The 27,808-nt window shown below is 45.5% G+C and overlaps 1 long non-coding RNA gene across 3 annotated transcripts in view; it reads right to left on the bottom strand.

Annotated features, from left to right (window-relative positions):
• The window catches only part of LOC148146449 (uncharacterized), a 32,578-nt gene extending 23,658 nt beyond the window's left edge, over positions 1 to 8,920 (bottom strand). For 2 of the 3 annotated variants that reach the window (XR_015760818.1, XR_015760820.1), the window contains exons 1-2: positions 8,813 to 8,920; positions 3,210 to 3,309 (exon numbers count right to left, since the gene is read on the bottom strand). This is a non-coding gene — a long non-coding RNA (uncharacterized LOC148146449). Of the gene's footprint in view, positions 1 to 3,209; positions 3,310 to 5,662; positions 5,833 to 8,812 lie in introns of those variants that run through there. The other variant, XR_015760819.1, reaches the window with a different exon arrangement.
• Positions 8,921 to 27,808: the final 18,888 nt, after the last annotated feature.

Raw genomic sequence — 27,808 nt, 5'->3', positions numbered from 1 at the left:
CAGAAAAAGAGGCAGTTGTGAATACAATTAGAATGTTTAAAATACATTTAGACAAGTACATAAATAGGAAACATTTGGATAAATGTAGACCAAGCGGAGGCAGGTGCGATTAGATTAGTTGGGAATTATGGTCGGCACGGACTGGTTTAACAACAGGGTCTGTTACTTTGCAGTATAACATTATGACTAACTCTCGCTATCACTGTGAATTCCTCGGTCCTCACAACTCCCCAGATCACTTTCACCTCATCCAGACTAAACACTTCCTTATCTCTAGAAATCCTCCCTAGACTCAGGGCCATCACTATCTCTGGTGTCACAAACATCTCAATCTCTGTAACATCCTGCAATCTCCTCCCATCTCATCACCCTCATGATCTCTAATCTTGACAAACCCCACAAATCTGTCCTCCTCCACAGTGAACACTAATGCCTCTTGTTTAATATCCCCCCAACAACCCCATCTCCTGCGTCTCCACACATAGGCTGCCTTGTTGATCTTTGAGGTGGCCTATTCTCTCTCTAGTGACCCATTTGCTCTTAATGTATTTCTAAAAACACTTTCCCTATTCCTTATCCTATTCGCCAAAGCGGAGTCCTGTCCCCTTTTTTGCCTTACTGATTTTACTCTTAAGTATGCTATTCTTGCCTTTATACTCGAAGGATGTTTGTGATTTTTTGGATTCGAATAAATGCAAAATATTACATCTTGGTAAAACAAACGAGGGCAGGATTTACACTGATTAAAAGTTGAGCCTCGGATAGTGATATGGAACAAAGTGACCGAGGGGTTCAGGTCTTTGAAGTATGTGTCACATGCAGACAGGGTGGTTGAGAAGGGGTTTAGCACATTTGCCTTCAATGCTCAGATCTTTGAACCTCGGAGTTGGGACGTTATGTTGAGGCTGTACAGGGTATTGTGAGGCCTCTTCTGGAATACTGTGCCCAGTTCTGGTTGTGCTGTTATAGGAAGGATATTATTAAATCGGAGCACTTTCAGAAGAGATTTACCAGGATGGTGATGGGAACGGAGGGATTGAATTATAAGCAGAGTCTGGATAGGCTGGGTCCTTTTTCACTGGAGCACAGGAGGCTGAGGGGTGACCTTATTAGAGGTTTATAAAATCCTAAAGAGTTTCAGTAATGTGAACAGGAGGTGCCCTTTCCAGGAGGGGGCGCGATTCAAGATTGGGGACATACTTTTTAAACGTAAGAAAAGGAAGGCTTTAAAAAGAAGTTCCGGATTTTATTTTTTGTTTTTGCACAGAGAGTGTTTCACATGTGGAATAAACTTGCAGAGGACATGGCAGCTGTGAATACAATTGCAATTTCAGGGTGGCACAGTGGCTCAACGATTCGCACTGCTACCTCTCAGCGCCAGGGACACAGGCTTAATTCCTGTATTGGGTCACTGTCCATGTGGAGTTTGCATATTCCTCCCCATGTCAGCGTGGGTTCCTCCAGGTGCTCCCGTTTCCTTCCACAATCCACAGATGTACAGGGAAGGTGAACTGGCTGCGCTCAATTGCCCATAGTGTTCAGGAATGATTGAGTTGAGTGAATTAGACAGGGGAAAATGTAGAGCAAAAGGGTAGGGGAATGGGATTCTAATAGGAAAAAAACATTTGGACCCATATATCAATAGGGAATGCTAGGATGGACTTGGACCAAGTGGAGGCAGATGCGATTAGTTCAGTTCGAATTTATGGTCGACACGGACCGGTTGGACCACAGGGTCTGTGTCGATGCTGTATAACTTTATGACTCATTACCTCTGTAAATTCATCTATGCTTGGATCTCTCCCTACCAGTGCCACCTCACCCAGCCTTACAAACCCTCCTCATCTCTATAATTCCTCTCCAGCCTCAAAATCCAAAAATCTCTATCACAAATATCTCTATCTCTGTAATATCCTCCATCCTCACAATCCTTTCCAATTTGCATCTCCTCCAGTTTCATTATCCTCCCCATGTCTAATCCCCTCCAGTCTCTCAAAGCTCTGCTATATGTGCCTTTCTTTATTTCCAGCTTTCAAGATGCCCAATGTTTATTTCTCACATGATGATGGCCCTTTCCAATTCCTGTGCTGAGCTTCTGAATTTCCTCTTAAACCTCTGCGTCTCACTTTCCTCCCAAAAACATTTACCAATCACGTGTCATCAATTCTCGTATCACCTTTTCTGACCTGATGTCCAATGGAGCCTGTCATATTCCTATAATAAACATCTCAGCGGTCTACAGAACAGAAAAAGGTCTGGTGGTCCATCGGGTCTGTGAGAAAAAAAACTACCACCGAACTATCCTCATCTATTTTCCATTACATGTGGAAAAGTGTCATGTATCATGGCATCGCAAGTGCACACTAAATACATCTCAAATGTTTTCGGGATTTCTGTGTCTCCCACCCTCACAGACAGTGAGGTTTAGTGCAACTGTTGCTCGATGACGACATCACCCGCAGAAACACAGAGCAGCTGGGTCTGTGCAAACCAGAGGTCGCCCACACATTGGGAAGGATGGCAGGGTCCCTGAGAGGGGGCACAGGAGAGTTACCAGGATGGTTCAAGGAATGGGGGATTTTAGTTGCAGGGACATGGGTGTTGTTAATACATATCAAGAATATCCATCTATAATAGATGGACTCTTGTTCTCAACCTCTCCCCTTGCCTGGGCTGTGGTAACCTTCAGGTTAAACCACCACCAGACATCTCTCCCTAACGAGAGAGCAGCCCGATGGTCTGGTAGGACAATACTGACTATACCTTTTGCGCAGTGATGCCACTGTACCTCGGGGGTGGAGAGAGGGAATGCTGAATGTGGTGGATGGGACTTCACTCAGGCAGAGTGCTTTTTCTTGGAGGATGTTCACTTTCTTTAACATTGTTGGGAGCTGCACTGATGCAGGCAAGTGGAGAATGTTCCAAAACAACCCATGTGTGCCTTATAGACAACAATCAGACATTGGGGAATCTGGGGTTTGGGGAAACTGAGATTGTTCTCCTTGTAGCAAAGGAAATTGAAGGGAGCTGAGAAACAAGTGCTTACAAAACATATACATTAGGATGTTAAACCTTACACTCATCAACTCATCATAAAAGGATTACTGGACACATATTGAAGATTTCGGGGAGATCTATTGACAGGGTGGTTTGATTCAAAGGAGATTTTTTATGCAGAAAATGGAATTGAGCAGGAACAAAATACTCACACACAGTGCAAATATCCAGGTCCTGATGAATGGAGTAATTCAGTCAGAGTTTGGCGTTACAATTACTGAGATTCCCATCTGAATATCCACCTGTAGTATCCTGTAATACAAGTTTATAAAATCTGTCACAGGTTAGTAACTCACACCATCCCCTCCACCTGGCCCAGGATGACTGTAGACATTACTCCTTGAGGTCATCAGTCAGTTCAGGGGGAAATCTATGTAGGTTTCTATGAGTTTCCACCTTGGTACTTCATGTAACTGAACAGGGCAGATCTTTGACACATGGTACAGAATGTTCCAAGAGTCAGTGAGATGCGGAGAGTAGGATTTGCTTTCTTTTCTTTCCTTCCGTGTTGCCGCTGTGCCTCATCAATAAGACATGGGGAGTGAAAGGTTCATGCAGCTTGATGGGCAAGTAGTCTCCATTCTAACCAATGGGCAGCAAGATCCTCCCAGTCACTCCAAAGAGTCTCTCTGAAAAGACAGCAACTCAGCATGCTTCCCACTGCCCGGTGCTCCTTGGAAAGATTTAGAATGACGGGGGAATCTCCTAGAAAATGCAGAACAGTAAACTTCCAAAAGGATTATAAACTGCTTACAGAGAGGGATTCGTTGGAGAAGTGGATAAGTTGGTAAATGGAGCATAACTTGGGATAATGTGAAGTTGTTCATTTTGGAGGAGGTAATAAAAGAACAGAGGACTATTTAAATGGTGGAAACTGTAGAAACCTGCAACACAAAAGGGACCAGTGGGTAACTGTGCAGGAAACAAAGAAGGCTAGCACACAGTTACAACAGGTCATCCGGAAGGGAAATGGAATATTGTTCCTGATTTCAGGGGATTTGCAGTATAGGAGTTTGGAGTATATATCTGAGAGCCACTTTATATAGTGCAAGTGAACCACATCTGGAGTAATGAGAGAAGGTTTGGTCCCTTTATTTAAGGAAATACATCACTTCATCTGAAGCATTCAGAGAAGATTGAGTGGGATGATCCCTGATTTGCAGGGACTATCTTTTAAGAAAAGGCTGAAGAAGTTGGGACTCGACTCATTGGATTTGGGGGAGAATGAGAGGGGATCTTATTGAAACATATAGGCTTATTAAGGAGTATGACAGGATATATACTGAGAGGATGTGTCCCATCATGAGGGAACCTAGAACCAGACTATGGGTCAGTTGCAGAATCAAGGGTTCTGTTTTAGATTTGCCAACTTTAATGCAACACAGACATGGGTAAGGGGTTTCAGTAGCAAAGAAGCTGGGGTGAGGTGGAGAAAAGCAACATTTTAGTGATTGGAATTCCTGGTGTTTGCGATTGTGTAGACATCTGATCAGAAGATCACCTTGGGGTCAGAATATGAGAGCAATATTGTGAAGTGTGTAGTTCTGCCTCAGGCATTTCCCAGTGAGAGGGAGGGGCCCAGCAGTAAGGGAAAGAAATTTGTAATAACAACTGAAGGCAATGGATTTAATCATTGCAGTGTTTCATTGGAGGAAATTGCAGCCAATCAAGTTGTAGGCGTGTGGTGAGCAATTTGATGAATGAGTAACAGTGGAGCAATGGAGAGGGATGATGGGGAGAGAGAGCTGGGCATTGTCAGTTTAAATGTGAAACCAATACGATGTCACCTCCTGGCAGTATGTAGGTAAGATACAGGAGGGGATAAAGATAGATCCTGGATGGACACCACATATGAAGAATTCAGAAAGGAAAGGGAGAGTGGAGATGGAGCAGGATTTTCCAACAACCTTGATGTCAAATATTAGTTCTTAGCAGAATTGGAGAGAAGGACATAACCAGAAAAGACAGAGTGAACAAGGAACATAATTTGTGAATTGGTGAGGGGGAGTGATGAGGAGGAGCCAGACTCCAAAACTGCTATTTCTACATCAGTGACATCACCCAAATTCACTCTAGTCTCAGCTCATTTACTGAAATACTCATCCATCCTTGTGTTATCTCTAGACTTCGTTATCCAAACACAGTCCTGGCCAGCCTCCCACATTCAACTTACATATAATCTCAAGAATATCTATAAATCTACTGCCCAAGTGTTCTCTTGTACCAAAACTTGCTGATTCATCAAAAGGCTCCTATTTACAAGCAACAATTTAAAATTCTCTCCCTTGATGTAATTCCTGGCTGTGAACATTCCTGTCTCCCTGCACCACACAACCTGTGAGACCTCGACAACTCATTTTCTTTCAGACTCCCAAAGATGCATTTATTCATTGCTTCACCGGTCTGGCTGTTTCGGCATGGTCAAGGCAACACTGTTTGGAATTCGCACCCTGACCCTCTCAGACCTGCTTTCACCTCTAAGGTATTCCTGAAAACCTGCTTATTTGGCAATACTTTTGATCACCTGACCTAATATCCCCATCTGTGGCCTTATGTCAGAAATTCTCAATTACTGTGAAATTATAAAAATGATAAAAATACAAACTGTTGTTGATTTGCACACACATTGTCAACTCTTCACTGTCGCAGTGAACAATCTGTAACAGCTCTTCCCCAACTACATTGTGGGAGCACCTTCACCACACGAACTGCAGCTGTACAAGGAAGTCAAACATCACCCTCTCCACAGGCAATGGGGCTTTAGCATTAATCACTGGTGTCTGTGGAGAGAGAAACACAGGGATGCATTACAGGAAGTGAGAATGTTGCAAAATTTAATGGTCAGAAATGGAAGGAAAATGCACTCTTGTTGAAAACAAATATTCACTGGCAAAGATACTGTGGAAAATTTAGTCCATTTAGAGAGCAGCACATTGCCAGTGGTTGGGCAGCAGAGGAAAATTAACTTACAAAAGGTCTGTGAACGAACAGTAAAACACTAAACAAGCCAAACACCCTGTATCCCAAAACTTTAACTCCCCTTCCTGCTCCACCAAGGACATGCAGGTCCTGGGCCACCTCCACCGCCAAATCCCAGGCATCGAATGCCTGGAGGAAGAACGCCTCATCTTCTGTGTTCGGATCCACCAACCACATGGGATTAATGTGGATTTCACCAGTTTCCTCATTTCCACTCCCCCCACCTTATCCCAGATCCAGCCTTCCAACTCAGCACCGTCCTCTTGACCTGTCCTACATGTCCATCTTCCATCCCACTGATCGGCTGCTGCCTGACCGGCTGTGATTTTCTAGCATCACACTCTTTGACATTGAAAACATCCTGACGCTGACACTGTGTAAATCCTGCCCTATCACAGCCTGCCAGGGAAGGCTGCGCATGCGTCCCCCTGCAGCTTGCCCCTCACAAAGTCGACAGCCACACACGTGTCCCGTGGATCACTGCCCCCAATAAGGATGGTGGTGATCACTCACGCCTTTCACCATTTTCTGGTTTGCCACAAACACGGGCCTGGGATTTTCAAATTTGTATTTTCCGATGTGCACTAAGTTCTGTAAAACGTCTCAGCCCATTCCATTAAAATTTCCTTCCCTTCCTGGTCAATAGATCTTTCCTTAACCGTGCCCTGCACCTTCACACATTTCCAATGGCTTGGTCGCAACAACACTGTGCTGCCGGTGTTGCTTATCACGTGGTTGAGTATAGCCACGCCCCTCATTCACTCAGATTGGTTGGAGGATCAATCGGCACTGGCTAGTCTTCCAGACCCATCCCCATCATCTTATTGGTCCTGCACTGAGATCAATCACCAGATGATCACTGGAGCATGCTCAGTGTTTCCTGCTTTTGCTGCTATTCATCAGGTATAACAGAGAGGGTTAATTCCTGTTTCTCCTAATGTCAGACATTAATAACAACTTCCTGCATTGTATGGAGCCTTTAACACGACAATTCACCTAAAGTGCTTCATGAATGCTGGAAACGTTGACTAAAGAGAACAATTTTAAGATACATCTTTGAGGAGTACAGAGGGGGTTAGGAATGATATTTAAGAGGATTTTTTTAGATTAGATTACTTAGACAAACCATCCAAAGAGCAACCCACCCAGACTATTCCCCTACATCTAACACAACGGCAATTTAGTGGGCAATTCACCTAACCCGCACATTTGTGAACTGTGGGAGGAAACCGGAGCACCCACGCAGACATGGGAGAATGTGCAAACTCCACACAGACAGTTGCCTGATGCGGGAATAGAACCTGGGATTCTGCAGCTGTGAGGCAGCAGTGCTAACCGCTGTGCCACCGTGCCGCCCATCTGCAGCTGTGTCCTCTGGAGTTCTGCCACACCTAGTTGTGAATGGTGATGGACAATTAAACAACTCACTGGAGGAAGCATCACATATATCCCCACCCTTACTGATGAAGGGACCTCACACACCCATGCACCAGAGAAATCAACAGCATTTGCAGGAATCTGCAGCCAGAAGTGCAAAGCGGGATGATCCATCTCAGCCTTCTCCAGTGATTTCCAACATCACAGATGTGAGTTTTAAGCCAGTTTGAATAATATCAGGAAATGGTTAAGTAGTGTAAAGGCTACGGGCCCTGCCAATATTCTGGCAATAATACTGATGGCTTGTGCTCCAGAACTTGCCACCAACCAAGCCGAGTACCACTCCAGCACTGGCAGCTACCGACAATGTGGAACATTGCCCAGGCATGTTCAACACAAAAACACAGGGCAATCCAACCCAGCCAATTTCCATCTATCAGTCCACACTCGATCAGCAGTAAAGTGATGGAAGATGTCATCAACAGAGCTACCAAGCAGCAGCTGCTCAGCAACAGCCAGCTGAGCGACACTCATTTTAGGCTCCACCAGGACCACTCAGCTCCCGATTGTGTTACCGCCCTGATTCACAACCTGACAACCAGTTGAATCCCGGAGGTGAGTTGAGGGTGACGGCCCAGTCCCACTCCAAACCCTCTATTTCTAGCTGTGTCTACCCTTGTCTCATCTCATATACTCTCATCCACCTTGTGTTTTCTCCAGACTTCATTATCCAAACACACTCCTGGCCAGCTTACCACATTCAAACTCCCTGTAATCTCAAGAAATTCTAAATCTCTGCTACCCAAGTACTCCCTCGTACCAAAACTTGTTGATCCATCAAAAGGCTCCTGTTCATAATCAACAACATAGAGCCACAGAGATGTACAGCATGGAAACAGACCCTTCAACCCAACCCGTCCATGCCGACCAGATATCCCAACCCAATCTAGTCTCACCTGCCAGCATCAGTCCCACATCCCTCAATTTAAAATTCTCACCCTGGATTCAATTCCTGGTTGTGATCATCCCAAGCTCGCTGCAAAACACACCCTTTGAGACCTCGACAACATTCTCTTCGAGACTCCCAATGATCTGTTAATTCATTACTTCACCTTTGTGGCTGCTTTTACAGTTGCCAAAGCAACAAGGTCTGAAATTCGCAGGCAAAACCTCTCAGGTCTGCTTTCCCCCTTTAAGACATTCCTCAAAACCTGCTTATTTGGCAATGTTTTTGGTCACCTGACCTAATATCATCCTTCTCTGGCCTGAGGTCTGAAATTCCCACTAATATTTTTGTGAAATTATAAGCAGGATAATAAAACTACAAACTGTTTTTGATTTGGACATTATCTTCAAATCATCACTGTTGCTGTAATGAATACCCTGTAATGTCTCTTACCCAACCACACTGTGAGAGCACCTTCACCAAACAAACTGCAGCTGTACAAGAAAGTCAAACATCACCCTCTCCCCAGGCAACAGGGCTTTGGCATTAATCACAGGTATCTGTGGAAGGAGAAACACAGTTGATGTTTCAGGGAGTGCAACACGGATTACAGGTAATGAAAATGGTGTAGAATTTGAAAGTCAGAAATGGAAGGAAAATACACTTGCTTATTGGAAAAAAATAATTCTTGACTGTCAAAGATTTTCCAGAAAAAAATGAAGAAGCAGCACATGGTCAGGGGCTGAACGGCAGAGAAAATAATAACTTACAAAAATGTCTGTAAAAGTAATCGTAAAATACTAAACAGACCAAATATACACCCATTGTTCAAGACTGAGGAAGCTAGATATTGACAAAGTGGTCATGAGAGAGCCCAGAGATGAAACAGAGCAGTATAAGTTGTTATGATCCCACAGTCATAGAGATGTATAGCACCGACACAGACCCGACAGTCTAACTCATCCAAGCCAACCAGGTATCCAAACCTAATCTATTCCCATTTGCCAGCACTTGACCCATTTCCCTGTAAAAGATTCCTAATCATATCATGTGTCTATTTAGATGCTTTTCACAAAATTTAATTGTACTAGCCTCCACCATTTCCTCTGGCAGCTCATTCCATCCACTGCATGAAAGAGTTGCCCTTTTGGTCACTTTGAAATTTTTCCCCGTTCACCCAAAAGCAATGCCCTCTACTTCTGAACACTCCTACTCCAGGGAAAACACCTTTGTTCATTTACTCTATTCATGCCCCTCGTGATTGTATAAATCTCCATAACATCACTGCTCAGCCTCTGGCACTCCAGGGAAAACAGCCCCAGCATTTAATGCCTCACCCTACAGCTCAAATCCTCCAGCCCTAACAACATCCTTGTAAGTCTTTTTTGAAACCTTTCAAGTTTCACAGCACCCTTCCGATAGGAGGCAGGCCAGAACTGCACACACTATTCCAAAAGTGGCCTAACGAATGTCCTGTACAGCGATATGACCTCCCACATTCTATACTCAATGCTCTAACCAATGAAGGAAAACTTACCAAACACCTTCTTCATCATCCTATGTACCTGCAACTTGATTTGCAAGGACTATGAACCTGCAATCCAAGGTCTCTTTGATCGACAAGCATCTCCAGGGCCTTGCCATTCAGTGTACAAATCCTGCCCTGATTTGCTTTTCCAAAATGCAACACCTCACATTTATCTAAATTAAACCCCATCTGATCAATATCTCATTGTAATCTGAGGTAACCTTCTTCACTATCCACAATATCTCCAATTTTGTATGATATGCAAACTCATTTACGATACCAAATCATTTAAATGAATGATGAAACAAATCCAGAAATAAACATCTATTTCTCTGAGTTTGAATGTGCTCTGAGAAAATCCTGCCCAATGACTCAGTACCAGAGAAAGGCTGCACATGCGCTTGCCTGCATCTTGCCCGCTACAAAGATGGCGGCCACGCATGTGTCCAGTGAGTCGTTGCCCCGAATAAAGATGGCGGCGTGCACTCAGGCCTGCAGCCGCGCAGAGGCCATTCCTCATTTACTGCAACCACGGGACTGGGACGTTCAAATTTGTGTTTTCCGACGTGCACAACATGTTTGTAAAACCTCTCCGCTCTTAGCAACACAGTTTTGCTCCCGTTTTCCTCTGTTTATTTCTTTCCTTACCGCATCCTATCGCTCCATAACTTCCTGAGCATTCATTACAGTGACTCTGCGCCGCACGCGAAGGTGATCACGTGGTCTAGTTCCGCCCTACATTCACTTTGATTGGTTGGACCAACCTCCCGCCAGGTCCTCCAGTTCCGCCCACCGTCCTTTCATTGGTGCGGTGCTGACATCACCCGGGATCCCTTTGTTGGCTAGAGCATGCGCACTGCGTCCTGCGTTTGCTGATATGTTGGGTAATGTGATGGGAGAGTTTATTGAGGGGAAGGATTCCCTTTGTGTGAGCTCTGCAGTAGATTTCCTTTATTCATGGAGGGAATTGTCTTCCTACTCATGACTGCATAGTTGTGATTGTTGAATCAATGCCATCTGAATCGATACATAAACACCCCATTTTTACTCCTTCACAACATCTGAGATCTTTACACAATATATCAAGCTCTTCTTTGGAGACAAAAAATTATGAAATGAAGCCTCAAGGAAGCGGAGCAGGAGTAGTGGATTCATCGCCTTCAGTTGTTCCCCCATTCTATAAGATAATGGCTGGGCCAACCCAGGCCTCAACACCTCTTTTATGCTTGATCCGCATAGCCCTCAACTGCTCAATATTTCAAAAATCTATCTGCCCTCTTTAAAAATAATTTGAGATAGAATCATAGATTCCCGACTGCGTGGAAACAGGCCCTTCAGACCAACAAGCCACACTGGCCCTCCAAAGAGTAACTCAACCATTCCCCTCCCACATTTAACTTTCACAATTGTTTGGGCTAGAAAATTATAGCCATTCACAGAGAAAAAAATTCTTTACATTTTTAAAAAAAAAATAAATATTCTATAATGTAATGTCCCCTGGTTTGAGATTTCACTGGTGTGAGAAGATCGAGTCAACATCTACCCTGTCAAGCTCCTCAATCTTTTTTACATAAGATCACCCCTTATTTATCAAGATTCTATTGAATAATGTCCTAACCTGCTTATCTATTCTTGGTAGGTCAACCATTTCATCATCGAAGCAGCTAAGTGAATCCTTTTTTAAATGGTCAAAAATGTTGATTTATCCTTTATTAAATATGGGAGCTAACATCGTATACAGTACTCCAAGTGAGGTCTCAGCAACAGCCAGTGTGGTTAACCAATTCTCAGTCCATGCTAATACATTACCCCGATACCGTGAGCTCCGATATTGTGCAATTAACTTTTATGTAGCATCTAATCATTTGCATTTTTAAAATCCAAATACAGAACATCATTGGTTGCCCTTTATCAACCCTGCTTGTTATCTCCTCAATGAATTGTCGCAAATTTGTCAAATATAGTTTCTCTTTCACAAAACTCAGTCTACCATGTTTAATGATAAGTTTTTCCAAATGGTCTGCAATTTCTTACTTTAATATTCAACTCTGTAGATTCTTTTAGTAGATTTGCTAAGTATGATTCCCCTCTCTTAAATCCATGCGAACTCTGTCCAATCCTGTCATTGTTCAGTAAGAAACTTGACTGTACTTCAATATAGTTAGTAAATGTATCTGTATATATTTTTAAAAATCGATTACTTGTAAATGCTGGACCCATGCAATATCAATGAATTCGGGACTCTGATTTTGGGTTATGTTTTTTTTTCCATTAATTCCTTTTCATACTATGTTATACAGACAGCACTAAGTGATCACTCTGAATTGTGAATAACTTTGAAAATAATATATTTTAAAAATGACATCCCAAAATGCTCCCTCGTTATTGTGTAAGGAGGATTTTGCATTCAGTAATTTGCAGTTAAAATTGAACAGATGTTTGTTGCATTTTGGCCAGACTGAAGATTACACCAAAGTTGCAACTCTGCTCTCAAATTTTTACCATGCCACTGCCCAAGGCGATACTGTTGGGACTTCACTTTGCCATTCTTGTTCACCAACTTTATATCCAGGTTTAATGCTATAATCATTCTCGAGCTTGTAATTTTTGACAACTTCTCTTTTAGGTACATATGTAATTACCATACTGAAATGTTGCACTGAATGGTACCAAATCTGAGATTAGTCTCTAATCTGATAGTAACATGCTCTGACCCTTTTAGGTAATATATTGGCATAAGTCTATGCCAGTTATTTTTCTGAAGCCTATGATTCCTGATGAAGGGCTTATGCCCAAAACATCGACTCTCCTGCTTCTCAGATGCTGCCTTGACTTGCTGTGCTTTTCCAGTATGACACTTTTCGACACTGAAATCCAGCTTCTGCGCCGTCACTTTCTCCTTTGTGTAGATTAAACCAAGAATAATTTTTATTGATCAAAGTGCAATAGGAACCAATTCATGAAATTCAGATATTGCACATTTACCCTAATTATGTGAAGGCTAAGACATTACCAAATTATTATCAATAATCGAAACCATACTGACAAACTCGTGCAGTATCAGTGATTCAGTAACCCTGTATTATGCAGATCGCTGAAATAGTCATTTTTGCACCCACCTTCCCCATCTCCTCCTGTTGATTTGTTGTTCTTTTCAAACTGCATGTAATGCCATTCAACTATTGTTAGGTTACATAAAGCTGTGCCATGGGGCAGTGCCAATTGGGTCATTATACACCCTTCCAAATTCTACTTTCCTTCTGCTTTGCCTGTATGTTGTACTTAGCGAGTACAAGGTCATTGACCAGAAAGATTAATACTCCCTGACCTTTGGAGTGTTTCCAGATATCGCACAGCTGCAGTATTTTATTTTGCACTCAACTATTTGTTGTTCTCACTTGTTTCTTTGTGAAAGATTACAAAATTAACATGGATGAATGAACTTACGATTTCTTTAACCAATGTTGGGAGAAAAACGTCAGTGTTTCAAGTGCTAATAAAGTAAAATAAACTGATAATCAGTAGAAAGGGGTTAAGATGGATATGGAACAAATGCTGGCAAATGGGACTAGATTAATTTAGGATATCTGTTCAGCATGGGCAAGTTGGACTGAAGGGTCTGATTGTGTGTTGTACAATTGTGACTTCATTCTCCCAATTATTCAAGAAGTTGAATACTTCGAGGAGGAAAAGGATTTATGTATGAAATGCACCTGAAATGATGGTATATCAAACTCACATTGTTTCATTACTTTTTCCTCTGGATTCTTCAATGACCAAACATGTTTTGTTATCTGAATAACTATGTATCATGTGATTTATTTCGTACAAAATATTTCGTCACGATCTAGTGAACTATTAAGAAGTGTTCATGTTTAAAATTTAAGCAGTTTGATTATTAAGCAAGAATAGGTTAGTGATTTACTCCCACTGAATCATTGCTCTATAAAAGGTGACAAGCTTTTTATTTTTTCTGAGCACTGAATATATGGAAGTCAATTCTAAAGGAAAAAATTCTCGTCAGTAATGTTCCCACATATGTGGAGTAATTGCTTCTGGTCACTCTTCAGGCTATAGAGGCTAGGAAAGAAATGAGTTGGCCAAAGTTAGCAACATCATTTGGATGGACTGTGCTCATTGGGGAAACTTGCAGGATCTGTAGAAGAAACACGTGTTTCAGAGTGTATGCAATGAACCTGAACATTGTTATTTTTTTCATAGAGCTTGGGACCTGACGAGAGCATCACCGAAGTTAGTATTCTTTGTTAAATTTCCAAACTTGCCAAATTATTGTTGCTAAATGCAGGTGACATTATCAAAACACATTTCACACTCCCCAGCTAGGAATTTGGTTCCTGTTTTGTCGGTCCATCCATTCCTATGGATAAGAGATATTTTAAATCTGAGCATTCCATTTAACTATTTGAATTAATCACTGAAGTACTTTAAGTCCTCGTGCATTCTTAATTTCGATTTACTCAATGTGATTTTTGTACCCCCTGAATTTTCCAAGCACTGGGCAGTTCTGGAATATTCCAAATATTTACAATAGATGCATTTACACTATTGAGGCAACCTGGCAGATTTGAATACCATTCAGGTCGTCAAAAACAATGCATAAATATTTTTTTTTGAATTGCTTACTGTACACCAACAACGTAAGCCAAGTACTATTGAAACCACAGATAGTCTCCCAAGGATTCCAAAATCTCAACAGTGCATTCCAGATATGCTCACTATCACCATCTGGGAGCAGTCTCCCAAAATGCTCCCAGAATTTAGGAAGTGCACACACTGCCCTCCAAAGCTAAATCTGCTGTCACAGGCTTCACTCTTATTGTATACAATGACATTTAATGTCCAGTTCTTTAACGTGACAATGATTTTACAAACAATTTATAAAATACTTTAAATCCTGAAGAAATGTGACGTTAGCCCTTTGTAGGGGTGAATGGAAAGTGTGATGTTTGCTTGACCTTTGGCTCTATGTATCAGACTGAACTGAACCTTTAGCAAGATGTGGGATGTTTCCCACACATTTTGTTTAAAAAAGCAAAGATTATGCTCTGAGGTTTAAATGTTCAATCAGGTTTAATAAAAATCCTTCAAAAACTGAGAGTTTGATTTCAGCTCCTTTAAAGAGACATGCTCTTGGCCTTCAATTTTGTGACATGTGATCATTCTTTGATAAAGGTGGCTGTGTGCAACACTGCAGGATGTTGTGCTGAAGTACCTCATTGGGTGGAGGAGCTTTATAACAGGTGTAACTTGGCTAATTTTGAGATGGAATGTCACTTTGAGTTAAATCTTGTTTTTAAACTGAGGCGTGCTTGTGTAACTCAAGTTTGGAAACTATGCTCGTGTTTGCATTGAACCTTTCACATGTGAAGATCAGTAATTTTCCAATGTGTTTTGTAAATAAAGCTCAATATAGAAAGCACAGTGCGGGAGAATCGCAGATCCAGCAGCATCTCTGTGGGGAATAACACATTGTAAGTTCCAAGTCCAGTGACCTTTTATCCGTTCAGACGACGAGTCACTGAAATTGAAGTGTAACATGTTTTTCTCTTCACCGATGCACTCAGAACTGCTGAGTTTCTCCAGCACTTTGTTTCTGGGGTTCGGATCTCCAGCACCTGCAGTTTATTGTTTTGTTATCGATCCTATGATTTGACTTGGGGAGCGAGAGGCAGCAACTGTGATCAACGAGGATAAAACTCCCCAACCACGGAAAACACACCGGTTCTTTATACTTTGCAAAACACGACTGTAAATAAGAAATGCAATTAAGCTAAGTGCAAGGCGGCATACCACCTGCCTTGTCTCAAACTTGCTACTCATCTTTGAGAACTAATCTGTCAGAATTCTGTTTGCTTACTTCCTTTGAGATCACAGTCCACAAATGTCCCAGTTCCAATTCCTGGGCCGGGCCCAGTTACCACATTGCAGTTGGGTGGGGAGCTTTGTGTCAGCCTGAAGGTTTTGTTAAGAACTATATTGCAGATTGAAGGTGACGGTCTTGACTAATATTGCGTCATCAAACTTGGAGGAAATCCTTCCGAATGTATTGATTAACTGCACTGAGCCTGTTTACATGCAGCCCTGGTATTAGTGCTGTAATATTCTAAGTTAAGAATCACACAACACCAGGTTATAGTCCAACAGGTTTAATTGGAAGCACACTAGCTTTCAGAGCGCCATTCGTTCATCAGGTGATTGTGGAGGGCACAATTCTGAGGCACAGAATTTATAGCAAAAATTTACAGTGTGATGTAACTGAAATTATCCATTGAAATATCCATTGATTGTCTGTTGAGTCTTTCACCTTTCATGTTCGTATACCATGATAGTTTCATTTCTGTCATGTGTAAATCACAAAATCCTTTTTAAAAAGTTGCATTCCTGACAGTGGCACACCCAATCACTCATTGTATTAATCATTGCACAGTCTCAACAAAGGAATGAAACTGGATGGACCACATTACATCTACCAATGCACCAGAAAATACAACAACACAATCAGCCCTCTTGACCCTGCAACTTCTACCTCACTGTGGACCAACAACAGCAGCAGAACTGCTGTTTATGGAGTTCAACCTGGATAAATGCGAGGTGATGCATTTTGGAAGGTTGAATTTGAAATCTGAGTACAGGATTAAGGATAGGATTATTGGCAGTGTGGAGGAACAAAGGGATCTTGGTGTGCAGGTACATAGATCCCTTAAAATGGCCACCCAAGTGGCCAGGGTTGTTAAGAAAGCTTATGGTGTTTTGGCTTTCATTTACAGGGGTATTGAGTTTAAGAGACGTGAGACCTTGTTGCAGCTCTATAAAACTTTGGTTAGACCGCACTTGGAATATTGCGTCCAGTTCTGGTCGCCCTACTATAAGAAAGATGTGGATGCTTTGGAGAGGGTTCAGAGGAGGTTTACCAGGATGCTGCCTGGACTGGAGGGCTTATCTTATGAGGAGAGGTTGACTGAGCTCGGACTTTTTTCATTGTAGAAAAGGAGGAGAAGAGGGGACCTAATTGAGGTATACAAGATAATGAGAGGCATAGATAGAGTCGACAGGCAGAGCCTATTTCCCAGGGCAGTAATGACTAACATGAGGGGTCATAGTTTTAAGCTGGTTGGAGGAAAGTATAGAGGGAATGTCAAATGGTGGGTTCTTTACACAGAGAGTTGTGAGAGCATGGAATGCGTTGCCAGCAGCAGTTGTGGAGCCAGGGTCATTGGGGACATTTAAGAGACTCCTGGACATGCATATGGTCACAGAAATTTAAGGGTGCATACATGAGGATCAGTGGTTGGCACAACATCGTGGGCTGAATGGCCTGTTCTGTGCTGTACTGTTCTATGTTCTAACTGTACTCCAGCCCAATCTGAAATCTCATGGTCTGGTATATCCCCCATTCAGCCATTAACATCAAGCCAGGGGATCAACCCTAGTTCAATGGAGAGTTCCACAGCTCATGCCAGGAGCAATACCAGGCATACCTAAAAATGTGGTGCCAACCTGGTGAAGCTACCCACCTGCACGCTGAACAGCGCAAGCAACACCAAATAGAACTATGTGATCCAACAACCAATGGATCAGATCTGAGCTCTGCAGTTCTGCCACACCTAGTCAGGAATGGTGATGGGCAATTAAACAACTCATTGGAGGAAGCATCACAGATATCCCCACCCTTACTGATGGAGCGGCCTCACACATCCATGCAACAGACAAGACAACAGCATTTGCAGCAATCTTCTGCTAGCAGTGCCAAGTGGATGAGCCTTCTCCATTGGTCCCTCACATGACAGATGTGAATCGAATTGGTTGAAACTTATTTCAAATCAGATCAAGAAATGGAGAAGTAGTGTAAAGGCTGTCGGCCCTACCGACATTGTGGCAATAATACTGATGGCTGTGCTCCAGAAATTGCTGCCCACCAGACAAGTCCAGCACTGGCACCTACTGACATTGTGGAACATTTCCCAGGGATGGTCAACACAAAAACGCAGGACAGAGCCAACCCAGCCAATTTCCCTCCATCAGTCGACACTCGCTCAGCAGTGAAGTGATGGAAGGTGTCATCAACAGTGCTGTCACGCAGCTGCTCAGCAATAACCTTCGGTGACACCCAGTTTGAGTTCTGCCAGGGCCACTCAGCTCCTGAGCTTGTTACAGATTTGATTCCTGAAGAAAGGCTTATGCCCGAAACGTCGATTCTCCTGTTCCCTGGATGCTGCCTGACCTGCTGCGCTTTTCCAGCAACACATTTCCAGCACAGATTTGATTCACAAACTGACAAACAGCTGAATTCCAGAGGTGAGGTGAGGGTGATAGCCCAGTCCCACTCCAAGACCACTACTTCGACTTCAGTGATATCATCTGACTTCACCACAGTCTCAGCTCATTTACTGAAACTCTCATTCATTCATTTTGTTAACTCTAGATTTCATTATCTAAACCCAATCCTGGCCAGCATCCCACAATCACCCTCCCTATAATCACCAGAATATTGAAAACTCTACCGCCCAAGTGCTCACTTGTACCAGAACTTGCTGATCCGTCAAAAGGCTCCCATTTATAAGCAACAACAATTTACTTTCACACCCTTGACTTAATTCCTGGCTGTAATCATTCCTATCTCCATGCACCAGATAACCCTTTCACATCTCAATAACTCATTTTAGTTTAGACTCCCAATGATATGTTTATTTTTGAGTTCAGCTGTGTGACTGTTTCTATAGATTCCAAGGCAACACGGTCTGGAATTCCCACCCTCTAAGATCTGCTTTCTTCCTTTAAGTCATTCCCGAAAAATTGCTTATTTCACAAAGGTTTTGGTCACCGGACATAATATTCTCGATCTGTGGCCTTATGTAAAAAGTTCTCAATATATTTGTGAAATTAAAACGTGTTGATTTGTACAGATATCTTCTACTCTTCACTATCACAGTGAATAATCTGTAATGTCTCCTACCCAACCACGTTGTGGGAGCACCTTCACCATACAAACTGCAGCAGTACAAGGAAGTCAAACATCACCCTCTCAACAGGCACCAGGGCTTTGGCCTTGATCACTGGTATCTGCGGAAGGAGAAATACACATGTTTCAGAGAGTGCAGTATGAATTACAGGGAATGAAAATGGTGCAGAATTTGACTGTCAGAAATGGAAGGAAAATCCACTCAATTACTGGAAAAAAGAATTCTTGGCTGTCAAAGATATTGTGGAAAAAATAACTTGATAATGGAGCATATGGTCAGGACCTGGGCAGCAGTGAAGAATTCATTTACAAAAAGATCTGTGAATATAATTGTAAAATACAACACAGAACAAAAATACACACGAGAGACTGAGGAAGCTGGATAACAAACAAGTGGACATCAAGGAGCCCAGAGATGAATCAGAGCAATGTTCACTTTTATGATCCCACAGTCTGAGATGTCTAGCACAGAAACAGATCTTCGGTCCAACCCATCTATGCCAACCAGATATTCTAACCTTATCTATTCCCATTTGCCAGCACATGGCCAACATCCCTCTGAACCCTTCCTATTCAAATGCTTTTAAATGTTACAATTTTAGTTGCCCTTTAGGCTCTTTTTGAATTTCCCACCCGCCCCCCCCCCCCCCTCCCATCCTCCCCCCCACCCCCCCACTAAACCTATATCCTCTAGTTCTGGGCTCCACCAACCTTTGTCTATTTATGCTATCCATGTCCCTCACGATTTTATAAACCTCTATAACATCACACCTTAGCCTATGACACTCCAGGGAAAATGACCTCAGCCTATTATGCCTCTCCCTGCAACTCAAGTCCTGCAACCCCTTGAAAATCAATTCTCAAACCTTTCATGTTTCTGTGCCTCCCTCTGATAGGAGGGAGACCAGAACTGCACACAATATTCCAAAAGTGACCTAACCAATGTCCTGTCCAGCTCCTTTACCCAATGCTCTGAACAATAAAGGGAAGCATACCAAATGCCTTCTTCACTGTCCTATCTACCAGCGACTGATTTTGCTGGAGTGCTGTGGGTTTGAAGCAGTGGACGTTCGCTTCTCGGCCTTTTGGCTCGGAATATGGGTAGTTCCTGAGGACCGGAGGAAGAGATTCTGCTAGAGGGCTGTCGGTTCGACACAGCGGAAGTGCGCTGGCGGGGGAGAAACCACGGGGATCGTGTTGCGAGTCGTCGGAGCTGCTGGAGACCATCGCTGGATCGTGATTGGACGTTGGAGGATCGTTTGGTTGTGCTGACCTGCTCTTGGTGGATCTTTATGCTGGCTTCGGCCTAATGCCAATTCAGGTACCAGCCAACCTCAGAGCTATGGCCTCAGCAGCCGCTCGCAGCCCTGGCCAGGGCATTCGCAACACAGTCAGGGTGACTGTGAAGAAGGTGGAGGAGCACACACCGGTCGATCGGACAGTGTTTGGGAAGAAGATTTTGCTGGCGTGCTGCGGGTTCGAAGCAGCGGACGTGTGCTGCCTGCAGGATTTCCCTGCGGCAGGCTATTTCGATGTGACCTTCAGGAGCGTGAAGAATTGCGAGCAGCTCCTGAAGGTCTTCAAGGAGAAGGAAGGGGAACCTCTGTTCTCCATCTTGTCGGCGGTCCCATTGTGTGTGCTTCCTGTGCAGAGGAGTCGGGTTGTAACAATCCAGATGTACAACCCTCACGTCCCAGCAGCAGATGTCCTGACCTTCTTGAGGAGATACGTTAAGATCGAGGGAGAGAGTACCAATGTGGTCGCTCCTTTCGGGATCTGGACCAGCAAACGACAGGTCAGGGTAACACTGAGGGTCGATGCCAGTGGGAACATCCTTCACCCACCCTCCAGCTTTGCCATCGGAGGAAGCAGAGGTTACCTGACATACGCAGGGCAGCCAAAAGTGTGCCGAACCTGCGGGAGGTAAGGCCACGTGGTGGCGGATTGCAAGGTGACCGTCTGCCGAAACTGCAAGCAGGAAGGCCACCCGACCAAGGAATGTAAGGAGGCCAAGAACTGTAAACTGTGCGGAGAGGCGTGCCACATGTACAAGGCCTGCCCAAGATGAGGGGCCGCCACCTACGCACAGATGGCCGGAGGTGGCAACACGAGCCGTGGACCGCCTAAGATCAGCAAGGTACCACAAAACAGCACGGGATCGGTGTCTGGATGCACCCAGAAGGAAGGGCGGGCTGTAGAGGAGCAGACGGCAGACAGCGGGGAGGTGCAACAGCCGATCCAAGCTCCTTCAGGACAGACGGAGGAAATGGAAGGGAAGGGATCAAAGGAGGCAGAGGATTGGATTACCGTGAAAAGCAGGAAGAGGAAACCTCCCAAAGCCACCCAGCGAGGGGGGAAGTGACACCTACACGGCGAGAATACAGGCAGCTCTTCCGACGGTGAGGACGGGCGCAAGAAGGGTCGTCACCAGAGGAAGAGACAGAGCGCCGCGAACAAAAAGGAGGGCAGCACCACCCAAGCAGGAAAAGACGATCCCTCTGAGGGGACGGGTAAAGCCCTCCCCCCACCCGGTGAGAACCAAGAGGTACCCACCGGCCCACAGCTCCAGGTAACTGGGAGCAGCGGTCCTGTGACAGCCCTGCTGTCAGATGGAGAACTGAACTATACGAACCCTGGGCCCGACCCGAAGACACCAGAGCGGGGAAATGGCTCCAGCGTGGAGCCGGACAGCTACCTCAGCCCTGGGAGGGTCCAGCAGTTTGCCGTCACCATGGGGATGCACACAGCTACCCCAGAGGGGCAAGACCAGCAGCAAATGGACAGTGTCAACCTTGTAAACTGTTAAAATGTGGTTAAAAATTGCCAGCATCAATGTGCGTAGCATCAAATCGGCTACGCAATGTGTTTCTACGATGGCCTTCCTGGCCAACGTTAAAGCCGACGTCCTGTTCCTGCAGGAGTGTGGGATACCGCACCTCAGCAGCTACAGGAGATGGTCGAGCTTGTGGGCCCATGGGCCGTCAGTTTGGTCGGGGGGCAACGATAGCCGCGCCTCCGGCCTGGGTATCCTGTTGAGAGGAGGCAACTTCACCATCTCCGAGGTTAAGGAGGTGGTGGGCGGGCGCCTCCTCATCGCCGACGTCATGTAGAGGAATGCTCCCCTGAGACTGATTAATGTGTACGCCCCAGTGGGTAAGGTGAACGGTTGGCCGTCCTGCAGCACGCTTCCACTGTTGCTGGCTACGTCCAGGCCGGTCATTCTGGCCGGAGACTTCAACTGTATCATTGATGCAGATGGACGATCCGGCGGGGGGAAACAGTAAACTGGACACCACGTCCAGAGCCCTGATGGACACGGTAAAAGATGCCAAGCTGCATGACGTCTTCAGCGCCCCTGCAGACGGAGCGCAGCGTAGATACACCTGGTCACGGGCAGACGGGTCTATCCGCTCAAGGATAGATTACCTGTTTGTGTCCCGAACGCTCTCGGTCAGATCCACCGACGTCAAGCCAGTGTTCTTCTTTGACCACTGCCTCCTGCTGGCCGACTATCACCTACAGGACGACCAGCGGGCTGGTAAGGCAGTGTGGAAACTGAACACAAAGCTGTTGACCCGGGAAACATTGAGGAGCGCAAGAGGGACTACACAGGTTGGAGAACCGTGAAGCCCCTCTTTGAGTCCCCAGCGGACTGGTGGGAAACAGTAAAAGGGCACATCAAGAGGTTGTTCATCCTCAAAGGTGTTCAGGAGGCGAGAGAGAGGCGGGGAAAACTGTCCCAGCTCCAGAAAAGTATGCAGAACCTGCTCCTGCTGCAGACGTTGGGGGTCGATGTCACGGAGGACCTCAAGGAGGTGAAGGCCCAGCAAGCCTCGCTCTTTGCTTTGGAAGCCTCCAAGATAATCTTCCGGTCCAGGGTCCGCTCGGTGGAGCAGGACGAGACGTGCTCACGTTTCTTCTTCCAGAAGGTGCACAAAGAGAGCTCCGTGCTCAGCAGCCTGAAGGAAGAAGATGGCTCGGTAACTTCATCTCAGGCTGACATCATGAGGATCAGTAAATCCTTCTATGCCAGTCTGTATGACGCGAAGCCGACCGACAGCGCGGCCTCTCAGTCGTTCCTGTCCTCTATCACGGAGGTCTTAGACGACAGAACACGGGAGAGGCTGGACCAGCCGCTATCTCTGGACGAGCTGACCAAGGCCCTCGAGTCCTTCGAAAAGAATAAAACTCCCGGAAGCGACGGCTTACCGGTGGAGCTCTATTCCACTCTGTGGGACTTGATTGGCCGGGACCTGCTGGAGGTGTATGTCAGCATGCTTCTGGCAGGTACCATGAGTGAATCCATGAGGAAAGGCATCATCACCCACATCTACAAGCGGAAGGGGGAGAGGGAGGAACTCAAAAATTGGAGACCAATCTCACTGTTGAATGCGGATTAAAAAATTCTGTCAAAGGTAATCGCCAACCGGGTCAGGTCTGCTCTGGGGTCGGTGATTCACCCTGACCAAACCTGTGCTGTGCCGGGCAGGAAGATCGCTGAGAGTCTCTCACTCCTCAGGGATACAATCGCCTACGTGCAGGACAGAGGGTTGGACACCTGCCTGATCAGCCAGGACCAGGAGAAAGCCTTTGACAGGATATCACACAGGTATATGAGAGATGTTCTCTCCCAAATGGGCTTTGGGGAGGGAATCTGCAATTGGACCAGACTGCTCTACGCCAACATTGTCAGTGCAGTCTCAATCAATGGGTGGGAATCAGATAGCTTCCCAGTCAGATCTGGAGTCAGGCAGGGCTGCCCTCTCTCTCTTGCCTTGTTTATGTGCTGCATAGAGCCATTTGGCGAGTCCATCAGGAAGGATGCGAGCCTGAGAGGGGTGACTGTTCCTGGCAGTGGGGGCCTGCAGGTTAAGGCCTCCCTGTACATGGATGACGTCGCCGTTTTCTGCTCGGATCCGCTGTCCATGCGCAGACCCATGCGCATATGTGACCAGTTCAAACGGGCCTCGGGGGCCAAGGTAAACCGAGGCAAGAGCGAGGCCATGCTCTTCGGGAACTGGGCCGACCAATCCTCGATCCCCTTCACCGTCAGGACCGACCACCTGAAGGTGCTGGGTATTTGGTTCGGGGGGGGGGGGGGGCTGGGGCGTGCGCCAAGTCTTGGGAGGAGCGTATCAGCAAAGTGAGGCAGAAACTGGGCATATGGACGCTATGGTCGCTCTCCATCGCGGGAAAAAACCTGGTCATCAGGTGTGAGGCACTGTCATTGCTGTTATACGTGGCACAGGTCTGGCCTATTCCCAGAACCTGTGCCGCTGCAGTCACCCGGGCCATCTTCCAGTTTATATGGAGGTCAAAGATGGACCGGGTCCAAAGGGACTGGCTGTACAAAGATCTGGGCAACGGGGGAAAAAATACACCCAATGCCACTCTCACCCTGATGGCCACCTTTGTGTGTGGCTGCATCAAGCTGTGCATGGATCCCCAGTACGCAAACACCAAGTGTCACTACGTACTGAGGTTCTACCTGTCCCCGGTGTTGCGAAGGATGGGCCTGGCCTCGCTGCCGCGGAACGCTCCGAGTAGTTGGACCGTTCCATATCACCTGTCCTTCCTGGAGAAGTTTATGAAGAAAAACACCTTTGACCACAAGTCCATCAGGAAGTGGTCAGCACGTAGTGTCCTTGAGACCCTTCGGGAAAAGGAGAGGGCGGATCCTATCGAGTGGTTCCCTGAGCAGAATGTCAAAGCCATTTGGTAGAATGCCTCATCGCCATAACTTTCCAACAAGCACCAAGACATGGCTTGGCTGGTGGTGAGAAGGGCTCTGCCTGTGAGATCCTTTATGCACGCCCGGACTCTCAGCCTCACCACACGCTGCCCTCGAAGCGGCTGCGGGGGGGACGAGACTGTCACACACCTCCTTCTGGAATGTGCCTATGCAGACGAAGTCTGGAGAGGAATGCAGTGGTGTTTGTCGAGGTTCGTCCCGAGCAACACCGTGACGCGGGACTCCGTGCTCTACGGTCTGTTCCCCAGGATGCACACCGAGACGAACATCAACTGTGCCTGGAGGATAATCAATTCGGTGAAGGACGCTCTCTGTGTGGTCCGAAACCTGCTGATCTTCCAGCTGAAGGAGTTGACCCCGACTGAATGTTGCAGACTGGCACCTTCCAAGGTCCAGGACGACGTGTTGAGGGATGCGCTGAAGCTTGGGGCAGGTGCCGCCAAGGCGCGGTGGGGAAAGACCACCGTGTAACATCTGCCTGCCTAAGAAGAACAGGGAGCCCACGCAGTCATTTGGGCTCTGCTGACGCCTCAGCTCAATGTAATCGCACCAACCTGTAAATAAGAATGATTACTCTGTTTCGATACGCAAAGAAATGGAATGTGTACATATGTATGACATGTCCAGTTGTATAGATCAAAATATTTATGAATAAAGTATATTTTTGAAATAAAAAAAATCAGTTTGGCATGGATGTGTTGGACTGAATGATTTGTTTCTGAGCTTATATTGCTCTGAGTGTTTTGAGTTCCAGATTGTATATTTTTGAAGCAGATCATAATGACTGGTACAGAGTTAGACCGAGAAATCCTGCTGATCTCATCAGCTTTATCCTGTTTTCCTGATGCTCCTCCTTCAATCAATGCATTTTTCAGATCCTCATTCAGAATTCCTGGAGCAATGGAACAATGTGCGGAAAGTCCTATTGCAGTGCACACGAGGTACCTTTCCCACTGCCCTGCTCCCACGGCCTGCAATGCTGCAGACTGAGCAGACAACCCGAAACACAATGATGAGCTCCTTCCGGCCCACGGCCCTCCTTCTCACTGAATGAAGACAATCACCAGAAGCAGAATCCAGCTCTTGTTGGAGCCTTGAAGACCTGACTCTGTCTCACTGAGTGAAGATTGGACTCAGAAACAGAAATGAAATCAACTTCCTATCTGCATTGTGTCACTCTTTAAGATCTCTGTGTGTCTGAGTTCAGGTCATTTGATTGGAGACTGTGGATGGCGGGTCCCCAGTGAAATGGAAAGAAGGGTGGAGGAGCTCACTGAGGGACATCTCTCAAAGTGAGAATCAGAAAGATGCTATTCCACATTGGAAGGGTTTAAGGGGAATTGATGGCTCAGAAAAATGTTATACGGATGTTTGTAAAACTTAGGAACTCTGACTGTTTTGAAGCTGGAGTTTATTTTATCCTTGTATAGATTTGACACATTAATCCTCCCTCCCCACCACTACAGAAGCTGTTGGAACTGTTCAGTGTTTCCAGCGGCTTCTGTAATTATTTCAGGTTCCTGACGGGAGCAGTCTCTCACTTTTCAAACAAACTAAACCCATCCTTGTGCTGCAACCAATATTTCAATAAGAAATGGGAAGCAGCAGAGGGGAAAGCTTCCGAGATGTCGAGCAATGCTGCCCGGTTCTACACTGCAATTCACAGAAACCATCGCTAGGAAAAGCAAGGAGCAATCTGACAGATCCAGTTTACCACAAAACGAACCCACAACACTGCGTTGGCCGGGAATCGAACCTGGGTTAACTGCTGGGAAGGCAGCTATGCTCCCCACTATCCCACCATCACCCTGCTAGCAGCCCCCTCCCCATTCCCAACCACACTTAACAAGGCCGTGATCATCACCAACTGGATTGGGGCTGAAATCCAAACAAGAAATTGCTGGGGAAGCTCAGCAGGTCTGACAGCACCAGAATCAGAAGCCTTCAGTTCTGAAGAACAATCCCTGGATCTGAAAGGTTCCCTCCCCACAGATGCTGCCAGACCTGCTGAGTTTCCCCAGCAATTTCTGTGCTGTCTCTCAGATCTGTAGCATCTGCAGTTCTTTGTTGGAAACAAAGCAAACGTTGAGCCACCGAAGGGGATATTGGGTCAGGGGATAGTCTCCCTCATCCATAGAGACAGATGGGAAGGAGCATGGAATCATAGACTCCCTACAGTGTGGAAAATGACCATTCGGCCCATCATGCATCCCACCAAGACTCACCCCCGCTACCCTATCGCTATAACCCATGGCTAATCCACCTCACCTACACATCCCTGGACACTATGGATAATTTAGCATGGCCAACCCACCCAAACCTGCACATCTTAGGACTGTGGGAGGAAACCAGAGCACCCGGAGGAAACCCACACTGACCCGGGGAGAATGTGCAAACTCCACACAGAGAACTTTCAATCAGACAGGGATCTGGGTAATTGGAGAGGTTTAGAGAGGGAGTCCAGACGGTTAGACTGGTGTGTGAATGATGGGCCGAACAGCCTGATCTCAGTGCTGTAAAAACTCTACAGTAACATGCCTCCCTACATGCAGCATTCATCACAGTTTGTATTGTGTTTGAATCCGTCCTGTTATTGACCTTATTGTGAATGAAATGGATGGAGAGGGGTTGTTTGTGCACTCAGGGAGCCATGTTACTGGAGAGTTTTGCAGCACTGAAATCAGGCTGTTCGTGGTGGGGAGGGAGGATTAATGTGTCAAATCTATACAAGGATAAACTTCAGCCTGAAAACAGTCAGAGTTCCTAAGTATTACAAACATCCATATAACTCTTTTCCTTGGGGAATTTCTCCAGTGCATCTTGTCTATGGTGCACACTGCTGCTACTGAGTGTCTGTGGGATATAGGTAAATTAATGTTACTTCTGCAATTCTGCAATTATAATTTCTGATACAAGGTAAATGAACTCACACCAATGTGTAATTGTTTTAGCCAAGAGCTGAGTCAACAAGAAGGGAAACGATGTGGAGGAAATATATAATTGAAAATGTATTTGCTAAAAGTGTATGCCAGAATGAAACCTGACAGCAAAACAATGGTAGATATTACGGGCAAATAGATAAGATGTTGTAAGGGGGTGAAGTTAAGCTAGATACGCCTGTACAAACAGTAGGTGTAAACATATGTTTCCCACTTTTACAGAGACACAGGAACAAACCCCAATTAAAAG

Source organism: Chiloscyllium plagiosum, unplaced genomic scaffold, assembly GCF_037043375.1.
Source record: "Chiloscyllium plagiosum isolate Xiang-an unplaced genomic scaffold, Cpla_swu_hap1 HiC_scaffold_21, whole genome shotgun sequence".
In the NCBI taxonomy this organism is placed as follows: domain Eukaryota; kingdom Metazoa; phylum Chordata; class Chondrichthyes; order Orectolobiformes; family Hemiscylliidae; genus Chiloscyllium; species Chiloscyllium plagiosum.
This window is presented reverse-complemented; position numbering and strand designations above follow the sequence as displayed.